Source organism: Pipistrellus kuhlii, unplaced genomic scaffold, assembly GCF_014108245.1.
Source record: "Pipistrellus kuhlii isolate mPipKuh1 unplaced genomic scaffold, mPipKuh1.p scaffold_m20_p_2, whole genome shotgun sequence".
Taxonomy (NCBI): Eukaryota; Metazoa; Chordata; class Mammalia; order Chiroptera; family Vespertilionidae; genus Pipistrellus; species Pipistrellus kuhlii.
In genome coordinates, this window is record NW_023425515.1 from 97,817,455 (window position 1) to 97,825,490 (window position 8,036).

Sequence of the window (8,036 nt, forward strand, 5' to 3'; positions counted from 1 at the left end):
AATAACTTTAAATGTAAATGGATTAAATGCTCCAATCAAAAGACATAGGGTAACAGATTGGAAAAGAAAACAAGACCCATATATCTGTTGTCTACAAGAAACCACCTCAGAAAAAAAGATGCACACAGACTGAAGGGATGGAAAAAGGTTTTCCAGGTGAATGGAAATGAAAAAAAAAAAAAAAAAAAAACCGGGGTAGCAATACTTATATCTGAAAAATTAGATCTCAGAGTGAAGGACATAACAAGAAATAGTGAAGGCCACTTCATAATACTAAAGGGAGCAATCCAATAAGAAGAAATAACCCTGGTAAATATATTAATATATGCACCCAATACGAGAGCACCCAAATACATAACAAAACTGCTGGAGGACATTAATGGAGAGATTAATAGCAGTACAATCATAGTAGGAGATTTTAATACCCCACTGTCACCTTTTGACAAATCATCTAAACAAAAAATCAGCAAAGAAATATCAATCTTAAATGACTCCCTAGACCAGATGGAATTAATCAACATCTTCAGAACATTCCACCCCAAAGCCACAGAATATACAATACATTCTTCTCAAGCGCACATGGGACATTCTCAAAGATAGACCACATTTTGGGACATAGGCAAAGTCTCTTCAAATTCAAGAAGATAGAAATCATATCAAGCATCTTCTCAGGTCACAGTGGCATAAAACAGGAAATTAACTACAATAAAAATAATCTAAAGAAATCAAATACATGGAGACTATACAGGATGCTATTAAACAAGGGCTGGGTTACCAGAAAAATCAAAGAAGAAATTAAAAACATCCTGGAAACAAATTACAATGAAAACACAACAATCAAAAATCTATGGGACAGAGCAAAAGCAGTTTTGAGAGGGAAGTTCATACCCCTACAAGCCTATTGCAAAAAAAACAAGAAAAAAAGGTAACAAATGATCTAACTCTACAACTCAAAGAGTAAAAAAAAAAAAAAAGAGCAACAAAAAAGCCCAGTGCAAGCAGAAGGCAGAAGGAAGGAAATAACAAAAATCAGAGTGGAGATAAAGGACATAGAGACCAAAGAAACAATACATAAGATCAACAAAACCAAGAGTTGGTTCTTTGAAAGGATAAACAAAATAGATGAACCTCTATCCAGGCTAACCAAGAAACAAAGAGAGAGGACCCAAATAAACAAAATCAAAAACAAAAGAGGCGAAATAACAGAACCCACCAAAATACAAAGGATTGTTACAAAATACTACTAACAACTCTATTCCAACAAACTGAACAACCTGGAGGAAATGGACATATTCCTAGAAAAATACAACCTTCCAAAACTCAATCTGGAAGAATCTAAATATTTCAATAGAACAGTGACTTGGGAAGAAATTGAAACAGTCATCAAAAAGCTTCCAGCAAACAAAAGCCCAGGGACAGATGACTTCACAGAGAGTTTTAACAAACATTCAAGGAAGAACTAAAATCTATCCTCCTCAGATTATTTCAAAAAATTTAAGAGGAAGGAACACTTCCAAACTTCTTCTATGAAGCCAGCATCACCCTGATACCAAAACCAGATAAAGACAACTCAGTGAAAGAGATGTACAGGCCAATATCCCTTATGAACATAGATGCCAAAATCCTCAAAAAATTCTAGCAAATCGGCTCCAGCAGAACATCACAAAGATCATACACCACGACCAAGTAGGATTTATTCCAGGAATGCAAGGATGGTACAATATCTTCAAATCAATAAATGTGATACATCACATAAATAAATTGAAAGATAAAAATCATATACCGTATTTTCTGGTGTATAAGACGACTTTTGAAAAGAAAAAAAAAAAGTCAACCGAAAATCTGGGGCAAAAGACCAAAATTGCACAAAAATTACCTGCAGATCTTGACGGCAAAGTAAGTCTTTTTTTTTTGAAGTGGGAGGTAGTCTTATACAGTGAATATAGGCCTACACCTATGTTTTAACTGTAAAATTAGGGGGTCGTCTTAAAATACGGTAGTCATATCGATTGATGCAGAAAAGGCCTTTTATAAAATCCAACACCCTTTCCTGATAAAAACTCTCAACAAGGTGAGAGTACAAGGATCATACCTCAACATAATAAAAGCTATATATGATAAACCCACAGCCAACATCATACTCAATGGGCAAAAACTAAAACCATTCCCTCTAAGAACAGGAACAAGACAGGGATGCCCACTATGGCCACTCCTCTTTGACATAATACTGGAAGTACTATCCATTGCAGTTAGACAAGAAGAGGAAATAAAAGGCATCCACATCTTATTTGCTATTGTACATTAAAAAAAAAAACCACAAAAGACTCCATTAAAAAACTAATTGACTTAATAAATGAATTTGGCAATGTAGCTGGATAAAAAATTAATGCCAAGAAATCTATGGCATTTCTATACACCAATTGTGAACTTACAGAAACAGAGAATAAAAAAGCAATTCCATTTACCATCGCACAAAAAAAATTAAGATACCTAGGTATAAACTTAACTAAGGAAATAAAGGACCTATAAATGGAAAACTACAGGACACTGAAAAAAGAGAGGAAGATGTAAACAGATGGAAGAACATACCATGTTCATGGATTGGTAGAATCAACATCATCAAAATGTCCATACTTCCTAAAGCAATCTATAGGTTCAATGCACTCCCCATTAAAATACCAACAGCATATTTCACTGACCTAGAAAAAATTCTTCAAAAGTTCATTTGGAACAATAAAAGACCCTGAATAGCCACAGCAATCCTGAGAAAGAAGAGTAAAGTAGGAGGGAATCTCAATACCAGACTTCAAGCTGTATTACAAAGCCACTGTTCTCAAAACAGCCTGGTACTTGCACAAGAATAGACACTTAGATCAATGGAATAGAATCAAGAACCCATATATCAACCCAAATCACTATGCCCAATTAATATTTGATAAAGGAGGCACGAATATACAATGGAGTCAAGACAGTCTCTTCAATAAATGGTGTTGGGAAAATTGGACAGATACATGCAAAAGAGTGAAACTAGATCACCAACTTACACCATACACAAAAATAAACTCAAAATAGATACAGGACTTAAACATAAGATGGGAAACCATAAAAATACTAGAGGCATCCAGTTGAATAGCCAACATCAACAAATCAACAAACGACAAGTGTTGGCGATGTTGCCGAGAAAAAGGAACCCTCGTGCACTGCTGGTAGGAATGCAGACTGGTGCAACCACTGTGGAGAACAGTATGGAGTTTCCTCAAAAAACTGAAAATGGAACTCCCATTTCATCCAGTAATCCCACTCCTAGTAATATATCCCAAGAAACTAGAAACACCAATCAGAAAGGATATATGCACCCCTATGTTCATAGCAGCACAATCTATAATAGCTAGAATTTAGAAACAGCCTAGGTGCCCATCAACAGATGATTGAATCCAAAAACTATGGTACATCTACACAATAGAATACTATGCTGCCATAAAAAAGAAGGAATTCTCATCATTTGCAGCAACCTGGATAAAATTGGAGAACATCATGCTTATTGAAATAAGCCAGTCAATGAAAGAGAAATACCACATGACCTCACTCATTTATGGATAATAAAGAACATTATAAACTGATGAACCAAAAGGTAGATATAAAGACAGTAAAGCAACAAACAGACTGTCATATTACAGCGGGGAGGATAGAGAGATTTGAGGGAGATAAGAGATCAACTGAAGGACTTGTATTGTATACATGCATATAACTACAACCAATGGACACAAAACTCTGGGGAGGGAGGGTATGTATGGGAGGGGGGGCAATGTTAAAATATGTACACAGATAATAATTTAATAAAAAAAATAAAAGCAACAAAATATAATACTTAAATGGACCTCACTTTAAGGAAACAAAGAATTATTATAGTTATGCCAAAAATATAATAGTATACCTTGTGCAAATCACTATTGACTTTAACTTAAAGTTAGGAACAAGATCCTAAATCTTATTCATTTTTCTCAGTTCAGACATTTGCTTATAGACAAAACTAGAGGGCCTATGCACAAAATTTGTGCAAGAGTGTTGGCCCCTGCTGCTGCAGCAGCTGCCTCTGTCTCACCCCTGCTGCTGTGGCTTTGTCCAGAAGATTATCTGGAAGAATGTCTTGTCTAATTAGCATATTACTCTTTTATTATCTCTATTATCTCATTTTGACCAAAGCTCTAACAGACCAGAAGTAAGTCCTGGGTTGTCATGGCATTATTTCCTCTGCAGGCCCAATGTCCCAGCACTGATTGCTGAGTGGGCTATGAATCAGGGCCAGAGATAGACCTGAAGAGAGAATCAAAGACTGATCCATTGCCTCTGTGGCAGTTTTTGACCAGCACTTGCCTTTCTCTTTCTCTTCCAATCTAACCAGCAGCCATACCTCCATTTCTCTCCAGGACTCCACTGGAGCTGCTAATCAGGCCCGCCTTTCTGATCAGACCCCATTGATAGGCCCAGAGACACTGACTGGCATAGAAACTGACCAACCAGAACCAAATCTGGGGCTTAGATGTGTTTCTGTCCAGGGAGAGTGGTCCATCCCAAGGCTGGCTCCAGTGGATCCCGAGGCCAGCTCCAGCAATGGCTTTTCAAATCTACAGAAAATGGTCATCAGTTACAGCCTGGACCCTTGCTGCCAGAAGATCCTGCAAGATGGAGGGCTGCAGGTGGTAAAGAAGCAGAACCTGAGCAAAGAGGAACTGATAGCCAAGCTGAAAGATTACAAAGGCCTTATCCTTTGCTCAGCCACCAAGATGACTGTGGGTGTCATCAGCGCAGCAGAAAAGCTCCAGGTGGTGGGCAGGGCTGGCACCAGCATGGACAATGTGGATCTGGAGGCTGCCACAAGGAAGGGCATCCTGGTCATTAACATTCTCAGTGGGAACAATATTAGTGCTGCAGAGCTCACCAGTGTGATGATCATGTGTCTGGCCAGATAGATTCCCCAGGAGATGGCTTTAATGAAGGATGACAAATGGGACCAAAAGAAGTTCATGGGAACTGAGTTGAATGGAAAGATCCTGGGAATTCTTGGCCTAGGGAAGATCTAGAGAGGTGGCCATCTGGATGCAGTCTTTCAGGATGAAGACTGTAAGGTATGTCCATCATCTCAAGAGAGGTCTTGGCCTTCTTCAGTATTCAGAAGCTGCCTCTCTAGGATATCTGGTCCCTCTGTGACTTCATCACTGTGCACACCCCTCTCCTGCCCTCCACGACAGGCCTGCTGAATGATAGCACTTTTGCCCTGTGCAAGAAGGGAGTGCACATGCTGAACTGCACCCACAGAGGGATCATGGATGAGGGCATCCTGCTCTGGGCCCTTCAGTCCGGGCAGTGCGCAGGCGCAGCGCTGGTCTTGTTCACACAGGAGCCTCCTTGGGACAGAGCCCTTGGTAGACCATGAGAACATAATCAGCTATTCCAACATGAGCACCAGCACCAAGGAGATCGCTGTCCAGTTTGTGGACATGGTGAAGAGGAGAGCCCTCGCTGGGGAATCATGAATGCCCAAGACCTTACCAGCACCTTCTCTCTGCACACCAAACCTTGGATCAGGCTGGCAAAAGCTCTGGGAACTCTGATGAGAGTGTGGGCAGGGTCCCCCAAAGGGACCATCCAAGTGGTGATGCAGGGCTTATCCCTGAAGAATGTCAGGAACTGTCTGAGCTCCACAGTCATTGTTGGTCTCCTCAAAGACTTTTCTAATCATGATGATGTGAATTTAGTGAATGCCAAACTGATGTTGAAGGAGGCTGGCCTCAATTTAACCACCTCCCATAACCCCACTGTGCCAGAAAAAGAAGGTTGCAGAGAAGGCTTCCTGAGCATGGCCTTGGCTGATGCCCCCTACCAAGCTGTGGGCTTTGTTCAGGACACCACACCTGTGCCACAGGCACTCAACAGTGCTGCCTTCAGAGCAGAAGTGCCTCTCTGCAGGGGTCTACCCCCGCTCCTGTTCTGGACTCAGCCTTCCAACCATGCCATGTTGCCTACCATGATTTGGCTCCTGGCAGAGGCAGACATGCAGCTGCAATCCTACCAGATCTCAGTGGTGTCTGATGAGACCTGGCATGTCATGGGCATCTCATCCCTGCTGCCCAGCCTGGATACCTGGAAGCAGTATGTGACTGAAGGTATTCAGTTTCATTACTGACCTTGGGGCTCACCAGGACCAGCCTTGAGGCATTGTATTCAACATTGACAGGTTACATTCTTGGGTCAGACACCACTTATGTGGTCTGAGACCTATAATAACCACTTAATAAACAGCTCACATTCCCCCTTCTCCAAAAAACAAAACAAAACAAAAAAACAATAAAAAACAAACAAACAAAAAAAATCTGGGTCAACTGTGAGGAGCCTATGGCTGCCTAGGAGGAGGAGCTTTTGACACTGACTGGCATAGAAACCAACCTATCAGAACCAAATTGGCCAGCAGAGGAGGGCAGTTGGGGCAGGATCAGGCCTACAGGTTCATTGTACAGCTCAGAGCATGAAAGTCCAGATAGACAAGCAGAGATGCTCCTGGATTCAACCCCATTTCCATTCTATGCTGCTACAATTACTTTTTTTTTTTAACTGGCAATTCACAATCTAAATTTACCTGCAACCCTACCTTTTAATTTGCAAAACATCCAACCTGTCAGATACAACAGAAGGAGTAACCCCAAATGGAGAAATGATCCATCCACTACTGTGATTACCCTAGCTGCACAAAAGTTTATACAAACTCTTCTCATTTAAAAGCTCACTTGAGGACTCATACTAGTGAGAAGCTGTACAATGGACCTGAGAGGTTCGCATGCTCTAATGAGCTGATGTGCCACTACCAGAAGAATACCAGGACCAAAACATTCCAGTTCGGGGTGTGCAACCGCAGCTTCTCCCACTCCAGACCGCCTGACCTTGCACCTGAAGAGGTGCCAGAACTGAGCTGCTGAAAGGACCTGCGTGTTCATGCAATCACACTGATGGTCTGTAGTTCACTTGGAAAAATTTTAATTACAAACTAAAATATATATATATATATATGAGAGAGAGAGAGCACTCAAAAAAGTGGAAATGTATAGTATATTTTGTATATTTGAGAAAACAGAGAGTAAATTGTATTAATGCCAAAGTATTTGGTCCTTTTAGGAATCTGGAATGCTTGCTATAATGTATATGACTTAGCAGATTTCATCTCATGGCAGGCAGCACATCTCAGTGTGGGTAGGAGGATGGGGATGTAATGCGTGTTTGCAGCATTTTTGCTTAAGCACCATCATTTAATGTGGCAGTGTTTAGTAAACAAGTCAGTGGGAAGGCACAGAAAGAAGGCTGGATTGAATGTCAAGATTTTACTTGACATCAAGTTGTTTTCAATAATAGAATAATTCCTTAAAGGTATGCAGTGTACCTGGCAATTCACAAATATCCATTGAACAAATAAGTGTTTGTTTTTTGTTGTTTGTTTGTTTTTATGAGTTGCCTATATTTGATATTCAAAATTTTGTAAATATGCAAGTCAGCTTTATAATTTTATTACAAATTTTCTAAGATTCTTTAGGGGAGAAATCATAAGGAATTTGAAAATTACCATGAATACATTTACAGTTAGAATTTTGTTGTAAGATACCTTTAAAAATCTTATCAAATTCATTACTTTAATAGAAAAGATAATTATCATTCAAGTGAACTTAAAAAGAAAATTTAATGCACTGATTAAACTGGGATTGTTTATTTTAAATATGAAAGAGTTTTATATGATTTTGAACTCAAGACCTTAAATATAGTTAAAATATATGAAAGTTAAACCTCTTAAACTAAACAGGCCAAAACCGGTTTGGCTCAGTGGATAGAGTGTCAGCCTGTGGACTGAAAGGTCCCGGGTTCGATTCCAGTCAAGGGCATGTACTTGGTTGCAGGACATCCCCAGTAGGGAGTGTGCAAGAGGCAGCTGATTGATGATTCTCTCTCATCGATGTTTCTGACTCTCTATCCCTCTCTCTTCCTCTCTATAAAAA

General features: G+C 39.9%; 1 long non-coding RNA gene and 1 pseudogene across 1 annotated transcript in view; both read left to right on the top strand.

The window, feature by feature from the left end:
- LOC118724171 overlaps positions 1-7,708 on the top strand; it is a 9,484-nt gene extending 1,776 nt beyond the window's left edge. Inside the window, exons 2-3 of the long non-coding RNA XR_004989511.1 lie at positions 4,818-4,823; positions 7,204-7,708. This is a non-coding gene — a long non-coding RNA (uncharacterized LOC118724171). The remainder of the gene's footprint in view (positions 1-4,817; positions 4,824-7,203) is intronic.
- On the top strand, positions 4,824-6,412 carry LOC118724169 (annotated as a pseudogene).
- Positions 7,709-8,036: the final 328 nt, after the last annotated feature.